The 24389-nt window shown below is 36.1% G+C and overlaps 1 long non-coding RNA gene across 4 annotated transcripts in view; it reads left to right on the forward strand.

The window, feature by feature from the left end:
• Positions 1–24389, forward strand: part of LOC112661805 (uncharacterized) — a 414903-nt gene that overhangs the window by 111523 nt on the left and 278991 nt on the right. For all 4 annotated transcript variants that reach the window (XR_007407640.1, XR_003137985.3, XR_003137981.3 and 1 more), the window contains one exon: positions 17042–17079. This is a non-coding gene — a long non-coding RNA (uncharacterized LOC112661805). The remainder of the gene's footprint in view (positions 1–17041; positions 17080–24389) is intronic.

The following is a 24389-nucleotide window of genomic DNA, read 5'->3' on the forward strand; positions in this document are numbered from 1 at the left end:
AGAGGGAGAAGTAGGTTCCATGCAGGGAACCCTAGCAATGGATATGGGAGTGGGACAAGAGGATGAATGGAGAACACAGAATAAATACTTAGAGAGAAGTAGCTTTTCCCAACTTAACAGATGAGAAAACTGAAGCTGAGCTTGCTTACACAAGTAAAATTGCAGGAACAGAATTCAAATCTAGGGCAAATAATTCCAAAATCATTCCTTTTATTTTTTTAAGATTTTATTTATTTATTCATGAAAGACACGGAGGAGAGAGAGGCAGAGACACAGGCAGTGGGAGAAGCAGGCTCCATACAGGGAGCCTGATGTGGGACTAGATCCCAGGTCTCCAGGATCACGCCCTGGGCTGAAGGCAGCGCTAAACCACTGAGCCACCAGGCTGCCCTCTCATTTATATTCCTAATGAGGCTTACCTGCTTTGGTTCTCAGGAAAGAGGTTAGGTGGAGAACTGTAGCAATTCTTTCCCTAGAGTCTTGAAGCAAAAGCTAATATCTACCATCAAGCAGGTAGAAAGTCTAATGAATAAGACAGAGAAGCTGTTAAGCTTTGCCTCAAATGAAAGCTATAGTTGAGCTGGCTTGGAATCTGCTCTGCAGGTTGGTGATGCAGTTTATTATTTTATTATTTTTTCCTCCCTTCGAAATTATGCTAAGGTCGTAAACTTTTTGCTAAGGTCTCTTATAAACTTTTAATTTGTTTTTAATGAATCCAGTAACACTATTGCTTGGAATCGTTTTCTCATTGGATTGCGATTTTAAATGGCTGATGGAAATAATTGCCTAAAATGGAAGAACATTCTTTTGCCACTCAAAGATGATACGCCTGGTAGTATTTATGATACAGGCAATTGTTAAAGACTATTGGCTGGTGTCCTGTGAGTCCCTATTTATTTGTCCCCTTTGGGAAGGTACAGGTTGTTCTTGCTTGGGGCTTTGCTCTGCTCAGCTGCACATACTCTGCATCCTGAATGCTTTACTGACAAGTCCCCTATTATACAGGGCAGGTAGGTGAGAGTCATTGACATCTATGTGAATGATGAGTTCTGTTTCATCATAAATCACCTGAATATTCATGTCCTAGACTATTTGAGATTCTAGAAACTTCCTGTTTACAGAGATAATAAGAATAACACACGTACCTATTTTGTTGTAGTGGAATATAATATCAGATCTCACTCTTAGTATTCCAGTCACCAAAAAACATAAATAAATAAAAAAGATTTCCAATGCTAGTTCACTCCATCATAGATAAAGAATTCTCTGGACTTATAAACAACATAAAATAATTTTCAAAAATTCCACATAACAAATGAAGCAAGAAGTGATGGGTGATTCAGTCTTGAAAGATGCCGTTCAATTCACCTATGGAGTATTGGGTAATACTGAGAAGGAAGACAAATTCCCTTCATTCTCTTTTTTTAATCCTAGGTGAGAATATTTGCGCACATAATCTTTAAAATCACAGACAATAGCTATCATGTGTTTCCTGGGCATCTATACTCTGTACAGGAATCCCTGATTTATAGAGACATGTGAGTGCTGGGCCACAGCTGCATCACTCCCATTAAGCTAGAAGTCTCACAGTCAGATAGTATAGACAGCCCTGAAACACAAGAGGGAGTGGGGATGAGCAATATTTCTGGGGCTCTTCTCAGAACACATCATTATCTGGCTTTTGTGTTTCAATAATTTGTAAGCAGGCCGCCTCCTCTATAAACAGACCAGCAGGAAAGCAGAAAGCCATATGAGTTATTGCATCTCTGCTGCCTGGGACTCAGGAGACAACATCACTTTTAATGTATTGAAATGTAGAACTGTGTTTGAGGGAATCTCATTTGGAATATGACCATTGGAAAAGCCTGGGCTACTTTAAGGATTGTGGAGAGATGCTCATTTCATGATGCTTGCTTGCCTGGTATCCCCATAAGTGAAATCACTGTTACAAAGCAAATGTTAGCTAATAGTTTTTAGCTAATTTTTTCTAGCCAGATTTGGGAATAGAAATATGAACAGAAGCTCATTGTAATTACTTACTGCTCTGTCCTGCTATGAGCATTACTTATTTCATATGCAATTAAGGTAAAGGTGCCAGGATGAGTCTAGGCTATGCTCATCTTTGGATTCCTATATATTAAGGAATGTCCTGAGTCCTGAAGGGGCCTCTTGAGAGGGTACTGGGGGTCCTGAGTGAAGCATGTGTGTATCACTTGCACATTGGATAGGCCATTAGATATTATTCCAGATCCTATGAAGAGAGATTACAATAAAAGATAAAATAGATGTAAAAGAGTTGTTTGTCTAAGACCTCTGGAAGATATTGAATGCATGAAAGCAGAGCTTTGTGGCTTTAATTGCAGAGTACAGCCATAGAGGAGGGTGAAGAGTCCTTGCCTGTTGAGGGCCTGTAGGCACGTGCATTCTGTTTGAGACAAAATGAAATGATGTATCATCAGGCCAGACCTGCCTGGAACTGACTCTGAAGGGAAGCTGGGGAGGCCACCAGCCACACTGTGTAAGCACAGACACCCTTGATATCAACACAGATAGCACTGTGGCCCTTAGGCAGAGGCTTGATGGCTGCCTGGAAGCTTTGCTTTTTCTTTTCCCTTCCCTTTCCTTTCCTTCCTTCTTTCCCTGGTCCATTCGTCCTACACTCCCTCTCCTTTTCTTCCTTCCTTTCTTAAATTTCTTAAATTTTTTAGAGTGTAACTGATACACAATGTCTCATTAGTCTCAGGTGTACAGCACAGTGATTCAACTTCTCTATTTGTTATGCTATGCTCACTACAAGTATAACTACCATCTGTCATCTTCCAACATTATTATTGCAATACCACGGACTGTATTCCCTTGCTGTGCCTTTTATTCCCTTGACTTATTCATTCTATAACTGGAAGCCTGCATCTCCCACTTCTCTTCGTGCATTTTTGCCCACCTCCCTCACCCTCCTTCCCTCTGGCAATCCATCAGTTTGTTTTCTGTATTCATAGCTCTGATTCTCTTTTTTGTATGTTTATTCATTTGTTTTGTTTCATTTTATGATTCCACATATGAGTGAAATCCTATGATATTTGACTTTCTCAATCTGACTTCTTCTACTCTCTAGGTCCATCTATGGTTGTTGCAAATTACAAGTTCTCCTCCTTTTAATGGCGATGTAATATTCCATTATATATATTATTCCATATATATCACATAATCCTTACCTATTTGTTTATTGATGGACACTTAAGTTGTTTCCTTAACCTGGCTACTGTGGATAATGCTGCAATAATCATAGGTGTGCATATATATCTTTTTGAATTAGTGTTTTCATTTCTTTTGGGTAAATACCCAGTAGTGGAATTACCAGTTCATATGGTATTTCTATCTTTTATTTTTTGAGGAATCTTCATACGGTTTTCCATAGTTGATGTACCAGTTTGCATTCCCACCAGCAGGGCATGAGTGTTCCTTTTTCTCCACATTCTCACCAACACTTGTTATTTCTTGTATTTTTTATTTTAGCCATTCTGACATATAAGGTGATGTCTCACTGTAGTTTTGATCTGCATTTCCCTGATGACTGGTAATATTGATCATCTTTTCATGTGTCTGTTGACCATCTGTATGTTTTTTCTGGAAAAATGTCTACTCAGGTCCTCTGCCCATTTTTTAATCAGATTGTTCAGTTTTTGGCGTTGAGTTGTATAAGTTCTTTATATATTTTGGATATTAACGCCTTTTTGGATATAACACACGCAAATTTTTTCTCCCATTCACTAGGTTGCCTTTTTGTTTTACTGATGGTTCCCTTTACTGTGTAAAACCTTTTTATTTTGCTGTAGCCCAAATAATTTATTTTTGCTTTTGTTTCCTTTGCCTTCAAAGACATATCTAGAAGTATGTTACTATGCTGTCAGCTTTTCTGATGGACCTAGCATCCTGTCTGTGTTTTCTCTATGGCCTATGGTTCTCAACTACTGGCAGTTTTTCCTGCCAGGGGGTATATGGCAATGTCCAGAGAAGTTTTTAGTGATTACAGTTCAGTGGGATATGTGTGGTAGGGATGGGGGATGTTACTACTGCTGTATGATGAGTGTAAGCCAGGGATGTTACTACGTCACAACATGCTCAGAAGAGTTTCCCCCTCCCCTACAAAAAAAAGGTATTATCTTGTCCAAAATGTCAGTATTGCTAATATCAATGACTGACTCACATCTATGACTGTATCACTATTGTGGTTTTGATAAAGAAAGCAGGACATAGAGGTGTCTCTGAGCAAATGAGATGATCCAGCACCTGTGACACATCCTGATGGGGATTCCAGAGCTTTCTGAGATGGCTTCAAAGGGAAGATACTCCTGCCAACAAAAAAGGGCATGGTGCCAGATAACTGTAATTTGGAGTGCAAATCAGTATCTCTTGGGTGCCCAGCTTTTGTAGATTTGAGCTTTATGAGCATTTAATGTTTAGTACAATAGCCGGGGTCTTTCTGTAGGCTTTCAGATCATCTGAAAGAGCTTTACCTCATCCTTAAGATCAAATGCCTGAAGGGAGTATTACCAATTGCTTGGCAGTTTTATTCCCCCTTGAATTCAGGTGACATTTGTTGACTGCCCATTATATGGCAGGCATTCTAGCTGTGAGGGTGACAAGAATAGGACAGTCTCTGTTGATGTTCTCCTGCAATTAAATTCTAGTGGGAGATGTCTGTGAATGAATAAAATATTCAAGCAATTAAGTAAGCACTGTTGTTTTCAGGGTTTGTAAGGCAAGTACACAGCATTGGGAATGTGTATAAGGGAGATCCTAATGGCATTTTGGCCTTCATAGAAAGTTTTCTCTGATGAAGGGATGCCTTTGCTCAGTTGCTTGGGCTTCCTTACAGCATGGCAGCTAGGTGTCAAGAACCCAAACCCCAAGACATCAGGGCTGAAGTGCATGGCATTTGGGATCTGGTCTTGAAAGGCACATTACCTCATTTCTGCCACCGTCTTGGATAAGACCGTCACAAGGGTCCAACAATTATCAAAGAAAGGGTGACATAGGCACTACAACTTGATGGAAGGGAGGTGAGGATCACATGTTAGGAAAAACAAGTAAGATGAATGCTATTGTTGCAGCCATATTTGGAAAATACAGTCAGCTCCAAGTAAAACAAGAATAATTCAATACAATTTTTTTTAAAATCACTTATTTTGAGCTGGAGATAAAACTCTGGTTTTATCTGGAAATACAGAGATAATATAATGATGTCTCTAAATAAAGAGATAATGTAAAATCAATAAAAAGTAATCAGTGAATGAATAGTTACTAGACTGGTGAATACAATAGTAACTTATGAATTTTAGTCTTATGGTCAGATTTTTGATTCTTTGGAAAATTGTTTAGGTTCATTTAAGAGTTCACAGTTGCCAACAGGTGCTATAAGTCCAGAATGGTTTTTGCAAAAACAAGTGTTTGTTGTTAGTGACATGCTATTTTTTGGGGGGGGGGGTGTTTTTTGTTTTAAGATTTATTTATTTTTAGGGAGAGAGAGAGAGAGAGAGAGTGGACACCTGAGAGCAGGGGTAGAGATGGGGGTGGGGGCAAAGGGGAGAGAGACAGAGAGAGAGAGAGAGAGAGACCCAAACAGACTATGTGCTCAGTGCAGAACCCTACATGGGGCTCGATTCCACAACTCTGAGATCATGACCTGAGTGAAAACCGAGTTGGACACTTAACCAACTGTGCCACCCAGATGTGCCCCCTCACCTCTGCTTTTTTTTTTTTTTTGCTTGTTTTTAAGTTGTAGTCCTACAGAACTTTTTCCCCCTCTGTTTATGAGATTCTATTTTTGTTGAGAAAAAAGCTGGGCAAGATTGATATATGTAAAGAAAAACACTCTGGTATTTGTTAGTAACTGTAAAAAGCTCCCTGTGATGGAGCACACCTTGTTTTGATGTTGTTTTTCTCCATTTGTTACAATGAAAACTTCTCCATCTGGAGCAAACTAAATGGAAAAATCTGAAGAGGTGAATGTTTACTCCTGAAAAATTGGGAGAAAAACTGCATTTTGCAGAAAAATATTCTTCCTGTCTTACCTGAAATGAATAGTTCATGAAATTTTATGATCACTGAAATCATAATTTTCAATTGGACTGTTGGCCACTGTTAGATTTGACTTTTACAGGTAGAGCCAATGGTCCAGTAAAGTTATTACTGCTTATTTTGTAGACTGTACTGTTTCAACATTAAATTTTAAGGATTTCTTAGATGATATTATAGGATTAACTTGTGTCTTGAGTTTACAACGAAGTCCTTCAATGACAGTCCTTGACTGAAGCAATTTTCATAATTATATTGACCTGAGAAAATGTCCTTGCCCGAAGGACTATGCCAGTATATCACAGAATACAAATGTTGTTCATCATATAAAAGCGGAGGACAAGTCCAGTGTCATCTGCAGAAGGTAGGAAATATTTGTTCCAGAAGATCTGCAGACTCCTCTTGTTAAACAGTTGTTGCAGGTCAGGTCCCCAGAAAGGACTCTAAAACAGGCTTGTGGCAGGAGGTTTATCAAGGAGTGCTCTTGATGTCAACACCTCTGGGAGAATGGAATGATTTTGTGGGATGTTGTGAAACTTATATGGTCCTAGAGTGTAGCAATTAGAGGCAAAGGGACTAGGTCCTTCTATTCTGATATTAACCATAATTGGATATGGGGTGACAGAGGAGGGGACAGAATTTTGGGTGAAATGACTCTTTTTAGACACAAACAGCACTAGTGTCTCAGTTCTGAGGGAGACGCGTCACAGAATCCACCACACAATGTTTTTTTTGAGCTATCGAGGGACATACCATGATCACCATAGAACCTAGGTTATCAAATGTAGATGATACAGGAAGTTTTCTATTGAGGAAATACATTGTGATTTAAAACCCATCAGAATCAAGCCCAAGATCTGTCATACTCATTCTCATCACCAGGTAATATTGATTAATTACAGGCTGTGAAATGTCAGGTTTGTATCATTTCCAGAAGTTTCTGTGTTAGATGCCTCAAGGTTCCACAGATTTGCAACAATTCTCATACTTAATTGTGAAAGCAAGAGGAAAATGAACACATTGTGAATGATTTTTGTTAATAACCATAAAAATAGTTTAAATCATCAAAGACATTTGTTTTCAAGGCCCGTTGTCCTGTTGCTCAAGGCCAAACTGTTAGTGGGTAGAGTTGTATGGATGAGTTGTAAATGTACTGTTTTACCACTGGATAGAAAATTGCATCTTAGGGTGCCTGGGTGCAGTTGGTTAAGTATCTGCCTTCAGCTCAGGTCATGACCCAGGGTCCTGGGATTGAGCCCCGCATCAGGCTCCCTGCTCAGCATGGAGTCGTCTTCTCCTTCTTTCTCTGCCCCTCCCCTCACTCATGTTTCCCCCTCACCACTGAATAAATAAAATCTTTAAAAAAAAAAGAAAAGAAAATTGCATCTTGCTATCTCAAGAGGGGCATCACAGATATCTCCTAGGCAAGAGCTGGTTCACATCTTGTAGGAACCAAATGCTAGGCATTAATGATATCAGAATGACCCAATTATAAAATCTCATCCATGGGGAAACAGCACACAGTAGTTTAGAAGCATAGATTCTATGTGGTTTAGAGCATAGCTATACTATTTGTTTGCTTGGTGCCCCTGGGAAAATTAAATTCTCTGTTATCTCATTTTCTCAGCTCTAAACTGAACGTAATTATACTAGGGTTTTAAAGATTAAATGACTAACCTGTGTGTATGGTAGAGAGTAAGCGATTTGTAGGTGTTTACTCTTATAATGTTCAGTTATGGTTTCTTTTTTTAAAGAAAAATATAAGAACCAGCTTTCTCTGCACTAAATTATTGCACCATTTTTGGTGCTGGAGGTATACTTTTTGCTATATGGAAAAATCAAATAATGCTTGATTGTTAATGAGTCAGTATCTTTGAATGATTAGATTAAAGTTGACATTTGAAGATTTCCCTCAACTTTCTTCATATGGGTCAGAAAAAGACTTAAAATAATAACACCCTTATTTTAAATTTTTGATGAAAAAGGGGAGATTTGGGAATTTATTTTCAAGAAAAACCTGTGTTATACATCTTTGATATATTATCTCATTTAACCTTTACAGCAACCTTATGAGATTTGGATTGTAATTTTCTCCTTCTTACTGATGGAGGAAAATGAGAGAAGAGGTTATGAATAGAAGCTGGAGCAGAGTTTAGGATCTGATAACAAGTCAGGGTGATGCCATTGTATGGCTTGGGCAGGTGTGGAGGGGGGTGCTGGCTTACTCAATTGCAGTTCAGGTTGGATGATGTATGTGCAGAATACAAAGGGCTGAGGGCCCTTCTACACTGTGACCAGCTGCACAGGTGTTTCTTCTGAGGGGAGTTCATGACAGCAGAACCACTAACTGCTTTCTCTGGGACCACTGTCTTTGGGTTAGTTAGTAACTTATTCCAGTAGAATGAAAAGCATGAAAGTTCCCTTAGTCATGTAAATACTAATTGCTCCCCAAGAATATAAGACAAACCTATCATTGCAAAACAGTGGTTTTCTTTCCTTTTCTCTCTTCTCTTCTCTTTGCTTTCCTTTTCTGGTTAAGGATTAAGTTACATAAATAAGAAAAAATGTTAATATTTGCCAGAGGCCACTGGAAATCAATATATTTTTGTTTCAAGACACCTTGTATTGTAGCTCTCTCAAGGATATTTGGAGAAAGAAGAGCAAACAGCTAAAGGAAGTCGCTGTGGTGGTGAAAATTGTCCTCTTAAAAAAAGACCTGTTTCCTAATCTTTTCTGCTGCAAAATATTATGTTGATTCAGGAAATTAGTTTTGCATTTTTAAAAATTATAATTTAGAATAGGACTATATTTAGGTCAGAGAGAAAAAGCTAAAGATGTGGTTTTCAAATTCTAAAATCTTACTTTTAGACAGTTCTTACAGTTGCTCAGTTGACATACTTTCCTTTTCTATAAGTAAAATGGCTTGCACTCTTTTCTTCTGTTCCAGGAAGTCTCAGAGCTCTTCCTGATGTCAAAATCTTAAGAGAAACAGAAGAGCAAAATTTCTTTCTGCAAATTCGTCAGGAAGGGTATCCAATTATTTAAAAATATACCGGTCTAGGAATCATGAAACAAATACAGTTTATTTGGGTTTTATTTTATTTTATTTTTTTAGTTCATTCATTCATTCATTCATTCACTCATTCATTCGAGACACAGAGAGAGAAGCAGAGACATAGACATAGGGAGAAGCAGGCTCCCTGTAGGGAGCCAAATTCGAGAGTCTATCCCATGAGTCAAAGGCAGATACTCAACCACTGAGCCACCCAGGTGTCCCTATTTGGGGTTTTAAAAATAAAAGCAACCTAGTGGATATGCACAGACCTTTGTACCTAACAGGCTAAAGAAAATCAGATTGAAGATGACATAGTATAATTAAAACAGGGAATGACCATGAACTCCTCAGGATAGGAAGATAAAAGAATAAAGGAATGAAAAGATCTCTATGTATAAATCATTTTTTTAAAAGAAGAACTGTGTGGCTAGAGGAGAATAACAGTGAAACATTAAGCGGGAGTATGTAGAAAAGAACAAATCCAGAAGATCAAGAATGGTATACATGCACAGTAGGTATCTGAGCTTTATACAAATTTATACTGATATCAGCGCCTCTCTACTGGTTTCTTTGAATACAAGATTCATGGAATATATTAAAAACAAAAATTTACCCTGTCTCAAGCCAGTAAAAATGTGAGACAGTTTTTCTACCAAGTCATTTAGCATCATGACCAGATGGTTAAAGAAGATAAATTTTAGGAGCTGATTTTCAAGTTTCAGAGGAAACTGCTGTTGGTTTTCAGTTTGGTGCACTTCATAGTGCACATTTGCATATGAAAAATGCTCCCATAATATTGCAGTTAATTTACTGGGCAAACAGCTTGAATATATATTGAGGCTTTATGGTGCCAAGACACCCAGTTGATCTGATAAAATTACAAGTGAATTTGGGAGTGGAGGAGAAAGGAGTAATAAATCAGTTATATGTTAACTTGCAGAAGAAAGAAAATGCTTGCCTCTTCTCCAACTCTCCCCACCTTTTCAACTGGTTGAATTTACATTGTGCAGACAGACTGTAATTTGTGTTAGCATTTGGTTATTGATTAATCCTCTTAGAAAGAGTTAAGTTACTTGACGCTTTACTTGATTCATTTTTTAAATTGGCAGTAAAATCCTTGAAAAACACTAGACCTATGTAAACACAATCTGAATACACACTAATAACATTTATCCAATATTTGGATACCCATTCCATCAAGGCATCTTGCTAAAGTAATGAAATAATGATTCAGTTCTCTCATTATTAAAAAACAAAATGAAGTGCCTGGGTGTTTCAGTCAGTAAAGTGTCTGACTCTTGATTTCGACTCAGGTAGTGATCTCAGGGTTGTGAGATGAAGCCCTGTGTCGGGCTCCACGCTGAGCATGGGGTCTGCTTCAGATTCTCTCTCTCCCTCTTCCTCTGTCCTTCCCCCCACTTGTACTCTCTCTTTCAAATAAATAAATAATCTTAAAAAATAAATGTGAGTTTATCTACAGTAGAGACTTTTTAAAAAAGATTTATTTAGTTATTTTTAGAAAGTGTGAGAGAGCGTGATCAGGAAGTGCAGAAGTAGAAGGGAGAAAGAGAATCTCAAGCAGACTCCACGCTGAGCACAGAGCCCAGTGTGGGGCTCCATCTCACAACCCTGAGATTATGACCGGAGCTGAAACCAAGAGTTGGACACTTAACCAACTGAGCCACCCCGGTGCCCCTACACTACATTGTTGATGCTTCTCCAACATTAGTACCGTTCCTTCTTTATCTGGAGGGTGGAGGCCAGGGATATTTCCATACATCCCACAATATTTGGGGCAATCTATTTCTCTCCCATAATATAAGGAATTAGTTAGTCCAAAATGTCAGTATTGCTAACATCAATGACTAACTCACATCTATGACTGTATCACTATTGTGATTTTGATAAAGAAAGCAGGACATAGAGGTGTCTCTGAGCAAATGAGATGATCCAGCACCTGTGACACATCCTGATGGGGATTCCAGAGCTTTCTGAGATGGCTTCAAAGGGAAGATACTCCTGCCAACAAAAAAGGGCATGGTGCCAGATAACTGTAATTTGGAGTGCAAATCAGTATCTCTTGGGTGCCCAGCTTTTGTAGATTTGAGCTTTATGAGCATTTAATGTTTAGTACAATAGCTGGGGTCTTTCTGTAGGCTTTCAGATCATCTGAAAGAGCTTTACCTCATCCTTAAGATCAAATGCCTGAAGGGAGTATTACCAATTGCTTGGCAGTTTTATTCCCCCTTGAATTCAAGTGACATTTGTTGACTGCCCATTATATGGCAGGCATTCTAGCTGTGAGGGTGACAAGAATAAGACAGTCTCCGTTGATGTTCTCCTGCAATTAAATTCTAGTGGGAGATGTCTGTGAATGAATAAAATATTCAAGCAATTAAGTAAGCACTGTTGTTTTCAGGGTAAGACAAGTACACAGCATTGGGAATGTGTATAAGGGAGATCCTAATGGCATTTTGGCCTTCAGAGAAAGTTTTCTCTGATGAAGGGATGCCTTTGCTCAGTTGCTTGGGCTTCCTTACAGCATGGCAGCTAGGTGTCAAGAACCCAAACCCCAAGACATCAGGGCTGAAGTGCATGGCATTTGGGATCTGGTCTTGAAAGGCACATTGCCTCATTTCTGCCACCGTCTTGGATAAGACCGTCACAAGGGTCCAACAATTATCAAAGAAAGGGTGACATAGGCACTACAACTTGATGGAAGGGAGGTGAGGATCACATGTTAGGAAAAACAAGTAGATGAATGCTATTGTTGCAGCCATATTTGGAAAATACAGTCAGCTCCATGTAAAACAGGAGTAAGTCAATACAAAATTCTCTTTGAATCACTTCTCTTTTTGAACTCTCTAGGTAACTGATGTGATATCCAACTTCCAAAGTAGACACTAATTAGCTGAGCCTGTAGCACAATGCCATCTTCCTTGTCATAATAATTGCTTCAAGAGTGTCACGTGACATGAGTAATAACTCACTAGCCAAAGTGAAAGCCATGGCAGTTATTCAGAGCTTGGGAGAGGAAACATCATCTCTCCTGGATGGTATGGTGTCTTGATGTGAGACCAAGAACTGCTACAAATACTTTATTATCATGAGGAAAGCCAGCCTCAGGAAAAAGCTGATGCATCAGGGTGGGTAGAACTCAGTGAAACTCAGAGAAATAGACTGAGGTCCTTATCAAACCTGTCAGAAGCTGTAATATCCCCTAGTCTGCATAAGCCAGTGCATTACTTTTTAAGTGAGTTTGTGTTGGATCCTCTATTCCTTGCAAATGAAATCATCCAAAGAGATCCAAGGACTCAACAGCACCAAGGTCAAGGACTCTTATAGATCTTCAGTCTACTATCCCCTGCCCTGCCCTTCCCTGAGACAACATTCATATGAGACTTATTTTCTCTACTAAAGCCATTTCTCAGTTTTGGTTTGAGATATAGGGAGGATTAAAGGTAAGGCAAGGCCTCCATACTTTCCTATTTTAGCTTTAGAAAGCCTTCAAATACTTGAATGCACCAAAGTTTATTTGAACTCTTTATTTATATTTACAGAATCCCTTAAGCCCATCATCCAGCTTCCCATAATGAATGATATAATATGACTGTTAGTACAATATCAAAACAAGAAAATTGACATAATTTAGTAGGACAAGTAAGCATTTTCAAATTAGCCCTTGATTTTGTCATCTGTAAAGGGACACTACAATAATGCATTCCTTTCAAGTTGAAACAAGAAAATGAATGCAAAGCAGTTAGCTCAATGGTTCGTACTTACCTGGAATTATTATCAACAACACATATATACAATACTATGTATGTATATACACATTTATATATTGTGTGTAGATATGTATATGTATGGAAATACATGCACAAATATATCAATTTTTAGGGCTCAGGGTATTATTTAAATATTTAAATATATTGTTAATAGGTATAGCTTTGTTGTTCTGACATGTTGCTAAATACATCTGTAGCTTATGGTTACATCCTTGGAGAAAATACAATTTGATTATATATTTCTTGTGAAAAAAAACTTGATCCATTTTTGTGAAAGTTGTGGGAGATGCTTATATCAGATTAACACTCAATATATTGGATTCAAAAATCAAATTTCTAGCAAAGAGATCGTGCATTACTTAAACACTAGCCATGATGTCTCTACCTCATAGACAAATCAAATCTGTGAGTGCCTTCTAGATTACATTAACTGAAATTTTTCAGACTGATCCTGTGTTCTACCAATTTCTAGGCTGATCAAGTCCTTTCATGGAGAGCCTCTCAACGAACTAAGGGAGTTCTCATTTTTTAAATACAGTGTTTTTCGAATAGTGGTCAGTGGAACACCCACATTGATATCATATGGTGATTTTCAAGGACCTAATCTAGATCTCCTAAGTGACTTCTGATGGGTAGGAGTAAGAAATCTTCCATTTTGACACACATCAGATTCGCATGGGCATAAAAGTTGAAGAATGCTGCTGTGGTGCCATATATAAAGTATCCTTAAAGTATAAGGGTAGTGTCCTAAAGCAATTCAAGAATGAATGATGCTCCAAGTACTAATAGCAGGAAAAAGCAAAGAGGAAAAAGAGATAGTTTGTGATAAAACCAGAAAAGAAGTGTATGGGAAGATAAAAGATATACAAAAATTATTCAAAGAAGCATCCCAAGATAAAATTATCTTAAAATGAGTCTACCCAAACATATCGCTTTTTCTAGGAATTAACTTTAAAAATTTAAAATTAGCATACAGTAAATTGACTATTTTTGGTGTACAGTTCTATACATTTTAACACATGAATGAATTTGTATGATCAGGATAAGAACAATTTCACCACCCTAAAAAACTCCCTCTTGGTTTCCCTTTGTACAAAATCATACCTTCCCTCCTCCCAATCCTTAACAAATACTAATGTGTTTTCTGTCATTCTAGTTTTGTCTCTTAAAGAATGTCACATAAATAGAATCATACAGTATGTAAACTTGAAACTGACTTTTTTTCACTACGCATAATGCCGTTGAGATTCATCCAAGTTGTTTGATGTAGAAATAGTTCATTCCTTCTTATTATGAGTAGTACTGCATTCTATGGAACTATCACAGTCTCTTCTTCATTTACCTGTTGAAGAACATTTGGATTGCTTCCACCTTTTGGTGATTACCAATAGAACTGCCATAAATATCCATGTACAGATTTTTGTGTGAACATATGTTTTTATTTCTCTGAGGGTAAATCCTCAAAAATGGGGTTGCTTGATCATATGAGGATCTGATAAGTATGTGTCACTTTATTAGAAACTATCAAGCTATTTTTAAGAGTGGCTTTATCATTTGCATTCTTACCAACAATATGCAAGTGTTACAGACGTTCTGTATCCTTGTTAGCACTTGTTACTATCAGTATTGTTTATTTTAGCCTTTCTAATAGGTATGTGATGATATCTTCTAGTGGTTTTAATTTACATTTCCCTAGTGGCTCTTCAGTATTGTTGAACATGTTTGTTGTGCTTACTAGCCATCTCTATGTCCTTTTTGATGAAAAGTCCATTCACGTCTTTTGACTGTTTTTATTTTTTAAAAGATTTATTTATGTGTGTGTGTGTGTGTGTGTGTGTGTGTGAGAGAGAGAGAGAGAGAGAGAGAGAGAGAGAGAGAGAGAAAGAATACCCAAGCCGACTCTCATGGAGTATGGAGCCCGTACTCAGATCAGGACCTGAGCTGAAAATGAAGAGTCTGACACTTAACCAACTAAGCCACCCAGGTGCCTCTCTTTTGACTATTTTTAAAGTGAATTGTTTGTTTTCTTACTGGTGAGTTTAGAGATTAGTAAATACAAATACTTGCCAGATATGGGATTTGCAAATAACTGTTTCTGGTCTGTAGCTTATGTTTTTATTGTCTTAACAGTGTCTTTCACAGAAGAAAAAATTTTATTTATTTATTTATTTTTATTTTGAGAGAGAGAGCAGAGGAGGGACAGAGGGAGAGACAGAATCTTAAGCAGGATCTGTTCTCACTGCCAAGCCCAGTGTGAGGCTCAATCTCACAACCCTTAAATGATGTCCTGAGCAGAAATCAAGAGTCAGGTACCTGGCCAACTAAGCCACCCAGGCGTCCCGAAAATTTTTAATTTTGATGAAGTCTTATTTATGATTTCTTTTGTAAGGATCATGCTTTTGATAATCTAAGAATTCTTTGCCTAATTGAAATAATGAAATATTGTAGTCTCACACATATAAGCAGATCTGTAATTAATTTTGAGCTAATTTTTGTAAGATGTTATATAATTTCTAATTTTTTGTGGGTTTTTAAGGTTCTTTTGGGGGGGAGGTTCCCCTTATGTCTTATTTGCTTTGTCCTAACCATTTCTGGAATATACTATATTTTACATATTTAATTGTCTTTGTACTTTTGTAAAAACCAATTGGCTCAAAGGAATGAGAAAGAAAGCCATAGTCTGGGAATAAATGTTTCCAAAATATATATATGTGATAAAGGACTCTTATGCAAAATATACAAGGAACTCTTAAAACTAGCAATTAAACAATGAATAATCTGATTTTTAAAAAATAATTAAAAGACCCAAACACACAAAGAAGATATATGGACAACAAATAACAATATGAAAAATGTTTAACATCATATGTCATTAGGGAATTGTAAATTGAAAACAATGTGATACCAGTACACACCAAAATCCAAAACACTGAAAACAACCTTGGTAAGGATGTTGAGCTATCATTCATGTCTGGTGAGAATACAAAATGGTACAGACACTTTGGAAGACAGTTTGGCACTTTCTTACAAAACCAAACATATTTTTACCCTATAATCCAGCAGCTATGTTCCTTCATATTTACCTAAGTGAGTTGAAAACTTACGTCCATATAAATACATGTATACAGATGTTTATTTTTTTAATTTTTAAAAATATTTTATCTATTTATTTGAGAGAGAGAGAGAGAGAGTGAGAGAACAAGTGGGTGGAGGGGCAGAAGGAGAGGGAGAAACCAACTCCCAGCTGAGCAGGGAGGCCAACACAGAGCTCGATCCTAGGACCCCGGGATCATGACCTGAGCCCAAGGCAGGTACTTTACTGATTGAGCCATATTTTATGAATATAAAAATATTCATATTTGCTGAAACATGGAGCCAGGATGTTCTTCAGTAGGTGAATGGATACATAAACTGTTGTACATCTGAAAAATGGAAAATTATTCAGTGCTAAAAGGAAATGAGCTATCAAGCCATGAAAAGATATGGATGAATTTTAAATGCATATTACTAAATGAAAGTAACTAATCTGAAAATGGTACCTACTGTATGAATCTAATTATATGACATTCTTCAACAAAAGCAAAACTGTAGGACAGTAAAAATATCAGTGATTGCCAGGCATAATGAGGAGAAAGGGATGAATGGGTAGAACACAGACAATTTTTGGGGAAAAAAAGAGATAATCAATTGGCCATATATGTGGAGATCTGTTTCTAAACTCCATTCTGTTTCATTGATTTGTATGTATATTTATCTTTTCACCAACACCACCCAATAATTTTATATTTGGCCTAAAAATTGTGATTCTTCCAATTTGTTATTCTTTTTCAAAATGCTTTGGCTTTGTCTAAGTGAATTTTGGAATCTAGTCTATATCTACAAAAAACAAAAAAAATCCTGCTGGGGATTTGATTGTGACTGTGTTTTATCTGTAGATTCACTGGGGTAGAGTTGGCATCCTTACTATGTTGGGTTTGCAATCTATGAACGTAGATTTTAATTTTTTCAGTTATTATGATGTGTATGTGTTATGCGTAAGTTTAAAAATTGTTTTTTATTGCCTATCGTCTATTGTTAGTGGGAATATATGATTGAGTTTTACATGTTAACTTTTTTTTTGTAGATTCCTTGAGACTGTCTGCATAGAAAATTACGTTGCCTGTGAGTAGAGACAGTTTTTTCTTTATAATCTGTTTGACCACCCACCCCCCACATCCCTTATTGTTTTGTTTAGGACTTCCAGTGTATCAAATAGAAGTGGTTAAGAGTGGACAGCCTTGCCTTGTTTCTGGTAGTAGGATGAAAGCATTCAGTCTTACACCATTAAATATAATACAGGTGTAGGTTTTTCACCAATGCCCTTTGTCATGTTGTGGAAATTTCATTCTCTTCCTAGTCTCTTGTTTGTTTTTTTTAATCATGAATTAATATTGAATTTTGTCAAATATTTTTTGCATCAATTGATATGATCATTTTTTAGTATAGTTTGTTGATAATAGACTACACTGGTTAATTTTCAAATATTGAACTAGCTTTGCTTTCCTGGGACAAACTCGATTTGTTTGTTTTATATGTTACTATATTTGATTTGCTAATTTTTTTGGGGGGGGGCATATTTTTGCATCTACTTCATGAGGGATATTGGTCTGTAGTTTTCTTTGCCTACTGTCTATGGTTTTGATATCAGGATAATATTGCCTCACAGAATGAGTCAGGATATGTCCTCTCCTTTCCTGTTTTCTGGAAGAGATTATATTAAATTGGTGATTTCTTCTTGAGATGTTTGATGGAAATCAGTAGTGAAGTTGTCTATGCTTGTATATTTCATTTTCAAAAGGATTTTATCCAGAAATTAAATTTAAAGGGCCCCAGGGTGGTTTAGTCAGTTAAGTGTCCAACTCTAGATTTCAGCTCAGGTCATGATCTCAGGGTCATGGGATTGAGCCTGTGCAGTGCTCTGCACTTAGTGGGGAGTCTGCTTGAGATTCTTTCTCTCCCTCTCCCTCTGCCCCTACTCCTATCTCAGTCTCTCTCTATCTCTAAAACAAACAAATAAATATTTAAAAAAAGAAATTAAATGTAAGAGGTACAGACTATTCAGGTGTCTTTCATGTTGCATAAGTTTTTTCAGGAATTGCTTATTTCATTTAAGTTGTTTTATTTATGTGCACAGAGTTGTTTGCAGTGTAATCTTAGGATTCTTTTAATGTCTGCAAGGTCTGTAATAATATATTCTTTATTCTTTATATTGGTAATTTTTATCTCCTTTCTTTTTTGCTTTGTCACACTTGATAGAGGTTTATCAATTTTATTGATTTTTTAAAAAAGAAATCAGCTTTTGGCTTCATTGTTTTTTTTTCTTTTTCCTTTTTTTTGTTTCATTTATTTCTTCTCTGATTTTTATTATTTATTTCCTCTGATTGCTTTGTTTTTGGTTTGCTTTGATTTTTTTTTTTCAATTTAAGGTGGGAGCTTGCATTATTGAATTATGACTTCCCTTTTTTCCTTTCTTTGCCTGGTAGTTCTGGACTATAAAAATGACCCTGTAAGGTCAAACTGTTCAAAGTAATCTTAATAATCAATGGGAAAAATTTTTATTTTTCCATACCACTAATATTTTTTATGAATAGATTGACCACTTTCTTACTGTGGATTATAAGTGTTTGGCAAATGAAAACAAGGTGAAATTAATACTTATTTAATAGATTGTAATTTAAGACATTTTGAATTTTGAGAAGTGTTTTGTTTATAAAAATGCAAAAAATGTACTTTGAACTTCTCATTGCAATAAATTAAATGAGAGCAAGCATCTTGTCTGTGCCTTGTCAGTTTGTCTGATTGCTTTCTAAGTTTGAATTAGTTTCTAACAGTTTGTCTTTTGTATCTTAAATATTGTGAAATATTTCCAAATGTTCCTTTAATGTGAAGTTTTGTCATTGTCACTTCTTCTGGGACATTTAAAGCCTTTTTTCACTATACTACCACTTTTCTCATTTCTGTTAATACATACACATTTACTGAGTTCCTCTGGCTGCATATGTAGAGCCTTTTGAATGGCAGCACTGTCAACCTTTCCATGGTCAGCTATTTTTTCTATAACTCCATTTATGTTGGATTCAAATTTTACTTTTATTTTTTTCCTGCACATTCATCTTTGTAGGCCACTTTTCTTTTTTGACTGTACATTTCTGTACAATTGCACTTGAAAAACTGTCTATTCTGTTGTTCAGTGGAATGTTTTATAAATGTCACTTAATTACAGTTTTTGAAGTCATTGGGCAATTCTTTTATGAACTTGCTCACTTTCTGTCAACTATTTCTTTTGCTTACTAAGAAGAGATCCCCCCCCAGCTTTACTGAGATATAATTGATATATAACATTTTGCAAATTTAAAGTATACAATGTGCTGATTTGATACACTTATATATTGGGAAATGATTGCCACAAATAGGGTTAGTCAATACCACCATCTCTTTACATAACTAACATTTTTGTGTGTGTGCTGTGAGAACATTTACTATCTTTGCAACTTTCAAGTATATAATACAATGTTGTTAACTATAGCCAGTATGTTGTTTATTAAAGCCCCAGAACTTACTCAAGTCTGTATCTTTTGATCAACACCTCCCCAAACCCCTTAGCCCCCGTTACCAGCCTCTGAAAACCAACATTCTATTTAAAAGGAAAGTATAGGGGATCCCTGGGTGGCGCAGTGGTTTAGCACCTGCTTTTGGCCCAGGGCGTGATCCTGGAGACCCGGGATCGAATCCCACGTCGGGCTCCCGGTGCATGGAGCCTGCTTTTCCCTCTGCCTCTCTCTCTCTCTCTCCCTCTCTCTGTGATTATCATAAATAATAAAAAAAAGGGAAGTATAAAGTATACATTATAGCTGTGGATTTGTCTTTTTTCTTTTCTTTCAGTTCTGTCATTTTTTGCTTATATTTAGAAGCTCTGTTCTTAGGTGCATACACATTTGTAATTGTTTAGTATTCCTAGTAAATTGGCCATTTTATCATTATGCAAGCTGCCTCTTTATCTCTGATTATTATTATTATTATTTTGCTCTCTTGCCTAGTTTGTCTGGTATGAGGTTCACCATTCCTGCTTCATTTTGATTATTGTTTACTTGTTATAACTTTATCCATTTTACTTTTAAACTGCATAGGGTTTTTTTTTTAAGATTTTATTTATTTATTCATGAGAGAGACACACAGAGAGAGGCAGAGACATAGAGAGAGGGAGAAGCAGGCTTCCCATGCAGGACTTGATCCTGGGATTCGGAGACCACAACCTGAGCTGAAGGCAGACCCCCAACCGCTGAGCCACCCAGGCGTCCCTAAACTGCATAGTTTATTACATTTGAATGAGTTTCCTATAGATAGCATATATTTGAATCATTTAAAAAAATCCATTCTGACACTTTCTGTCTTTTAATTGGTGCATTCAGACCATTTGTATTTTATGTAAATACTGATTGATATATTTGGGTTTAGCTCTCCTATTTATTATTTTTTAAAATTTTTGTTTCTTCTATTTTGTATTCCCTTGTTTCTCTTTCCTGCTTTGTTTTGTTTCAATATTTTTAATATTTCATTTTAGCTTATCTGTTGTATTCTTTAGTATATTTCTTTTTAAAATTGAGATATAATTTATATATAACATCGCTTGAGTTGCAGGTATACAATGTGTTGATTTGGTATATTTATATATTGCAGTGTGATTACCACTGTAGCTTTAACTAACTCTTTAGCACACCAGATAATTATTTCTTTTTTTTTGTAGTAAGAATATTTAAGATCTAGTCTCTTAGCCGTTATATAATACAGTATTGTTGACTATAAGCACCATGTTGTGCATTATATCTCCCAAGCTTATTTGTATTCTACTTTCAAATTTGCACCATTTCACAACATCGCCCCAATTCCCCCATCCTCCTGCCCCTGATAACCACTATACTGCTCTGTTTCTACGAGTTTGGCTTTTTTATATATCACAAATAAGTGATATAATATTTTACTTTGTCTGGTTTATCTCACTAAGCATAATGCCTCAGAATCCATCTATGTTGTCACAAGTAACAGGATTTCCTTCTTCTTCATGGCCGAATAATATTCCACTATACATATACCACTTCTCCATTAATTTGTTGGTACTTAGGTTTTTTCATATTTTGGCTATTGTGAATTATTCTGAAGTGAACCATGGGAATGCAGATATCTTTTTGATATCCTGTTTTCATTTCCTTTGGATATAGACAGAGATGTGGGGTTTTTGAATCAAATGGTAGTTGTATTTTAACTTTCTTTTGTCAATGTCTTATAGTTTTCACTTTAATTTTCCGCTTCCTCCTAGGTATTTTGTTTCTGATGCTATTGTGAATGAGATATTTGTCTTTATTTCGTTTTCAGATTTTTTTGTTAGTATATGAAAATGCAATTGATTTCTGTATGTTAACTTTTTATCTTGCAACTTTACTGAATTCATTGATTAATTCTAACAGTTTTTTGGTTGAATTTTTAGGATTTTCTATGTGTAGGATTATATCATCTGCAAATAATGGCAATTTTACTTCTTCCTTTCTAATCTGGATGTCTTTTGTTTCTTTGTCTTGCCTAATTGCTGTAGCTAGGACTTCCAGTGCTATGTTGAATAAGAGCAGTGAAAGCAGACATACTTGTCTTGTTTTTAATCTTTAAGGCAAAGCTTTGCATCTTTCACCACTTAGTGTGATATTAGAAGTGAGTTTGTCATGTATGGTCTTTATTATTTTGAGGTGTATTTCTTCTATACCCAATTTCATTGTAAAAGGATGTTAAATACTTTCAATTTTTTTGCATCTATTTAGATGATATATGATTTTTATCTTTCATTTTATGAATATGGTGCATCATATTTATTGATTTACATATGTTGAACCTTCTTACATCCCAAGAATAAATCCCATCTGATCATGGTGTATAATCTTTTTAATGTACTGCTGAATTCAGTTTGCTAATATTTTGTTGAGAAGTTTTGCATCTATAACTTATCAAATATATTCATCTATAGTTTTCTTATAATGTACTTGTCTGGCTTTGGCATCAGGGCTATGCTCATCTCATAAAATGAGTTTGGAAATGTTTCTTCTTTAATTTTTTGGAAGAGTTTGAGAATAATTTACATTAATTCTTTTGATATTTGGTAGAATTTATTGGTGAAGCCATCTGGTCCTGAGCTTTTCTATTTTGGGAGGTGTTTGATAACTGATTCAATCTCTTTGATCATTATTGGTCTGATCAGATTTTTATTTCTTCATGATTCACTCTTGGTATGTTGTATGTTTCTAGGAATTTATCCATTTCTTGTAGGTTGTCCAATTTGACTGATTGTTCATAATAAATATTCTCTTAAGATGCTCTGTATTTTTTTAAGATTTTCTTTATTTAAAAAAAAAAAGATTTTCTTTATTTGAGAGAAAGGAAGAGGGAAAGAGAGCAAAGTGAGCAGGAGAGAATAAGAGTCGGGGGAGGGGCAGAGGGACAGGAAGAAGCATGCTCTCCGCTGAGCAGGGAGTCTGATGCAGAGCTCTAACCCAGGACCCTGGGATCATGACTTGAGCTGAAGGCAAATGCTTAACCAACTAAGCCACCCAGGTGCCCCTATTTCTTTCTCTCTCTCTCTCTTCTTTCCTTCCTTCTTTCTTTCCTTCCTTCCTTCCTTCCTTCCTTCCTTCCTTCCTTCCTTCCTTCCTTCTTACAGAGGGAGAGACGTAGGTGGAGGGGCAGAGGAAGAATCTTCAGCAGGCTCCACACCACTCAATGTGACAGCATGACCCTGAGATCATAACCTGAGCCAAAATCAAGAGTCAGACATTTAACTGACTGAACCACCCAGGCACCCCGATACTGTGTATTTCTCTGGTGTCAGTTTTATTGTCTCCTCTTTCTTTTTTTTTTGGACAGTGATTTATTTTCCTTCAAATAAATATCTACAAGTAGAACTGCTAGATCACATGGTAGTTCTATTTTTTTAATAATAAATTTATTTTTTATTGGTGTTAAATTTGCCAACATACAGAATAACACCCAGTGCTCATCCCGTCAAGTGCCCCCCTCAGTGCCCATCACCCATTCACCCCCACCCCCCGCCTTCCTCCCCTTCCACCACCCCTAGTTCGTTTCCCAGAGTTAGGAGTCCTTATGTTCTGTCTCCCTTTCTGATATTTCCCACACATTTCTTCTCCCTTCCCTTATATTCCCTTTCACTATTATTTATATTTCCAAATGAATGAGAACATATAATGTTTGTCCTTCCCCGACTGACTTATTTCACTCAGCATAATACCCTCCAGGTCCATCCACGTTGAAGCAAATGGTGGGTAATTGTCATTTTTATTTTTTTTTTCTTTTGAGTCCTCTCTTATTCTCAGTCTAGCTGAAAGTTTGTCAATTTTGTTTATCTTTTCAAAAAACTAGCTCTTAGTTTTGTTGATTTTTTTCTATTGTTTTTCCTGATCTTTATTTCATTTATTTATGTTGTAATCTTTATTTTCCTTTCTTTTGCTAACTTTGGTCTGATTTTGTTCTTTTATCCTGAGTTCCTTGCGGTGTAAAATTATCTTGTTTTTTTGAAATCTTTCTATTTCCTAATATATGCATTTATCACTATAAACTTTCAGAACTGTTTTTGTAGTATACTATTTGGGTGTGCTTTCTATTTTCATTTATTTTGAGATATTTTTTGACTGCCATTTTAATTTCTTCTCTGACTCATTAGTTGATCGGGAGTGTGTTGGTTTAGTTTGTACATACTTACAAATTTTTCAGCCTTTCGCCTGTTGCTGATTTCTAGTTTCAATTATATTTATTTATACAATTTATAAAGTGGTTGTCTAGGGGTTGCATTATGTATACTTAACTTTTCACTGTCTACTTAAAACCAATACTTTTTACTTCAGATGGAATTTAGATAATTTATCATCATATCCTAAAATGGTTGATTAAAAATTAAAAAACTAGAGATTGATTAACAATGTAATCCAAATCCATCCTATCACTCTTTCTATGTCTTAGGAAGACATTATGCAGTATACAAATAACTAATAAGTTATGAAGGAAAGATAAAATATTTTATTCTAAAGTTTATTCAATTATAATGTAACTATTTTAGAAATAAATTGTTTTAAAATAATTCGATTGATGTGTGAATAGTAGAAATTTATTAATATTAAACACATTTGAATTTTATTTGCTGGAATTTTTTCCCCCTCTAAATAACTAATTAAATGAATTTGCCAACATTGAACATAAGAAATAAGTGGCAAATCAAAGCTTGCTCATAGAAAACCTGTCATTTGTGATACTACTTATAACTAGTATCTGGAAAAAGAAAATAACCCCGAGGTGCCTGTGCCTCAGTCTTTTAAGCAACTGGCTCTTGATTTTGGCTCAAGTCATGATCTGAGGATCCTGAGGCTCTGTGCTCAGTGGGG

This window comes from Canis lupus, chromosome 31 (assembly GCF_003254725.2).
Source record: "Canis lupus dingo isolate Sandy chromosome 31, ASM325472v2, whole genome shotgun sequence".
Classification (NCBI taxonomy): Eukaryota; Metazoa; Chordata; class Mammalia; order Carnivora; family Canidae; genus Canis; species Canis lupus.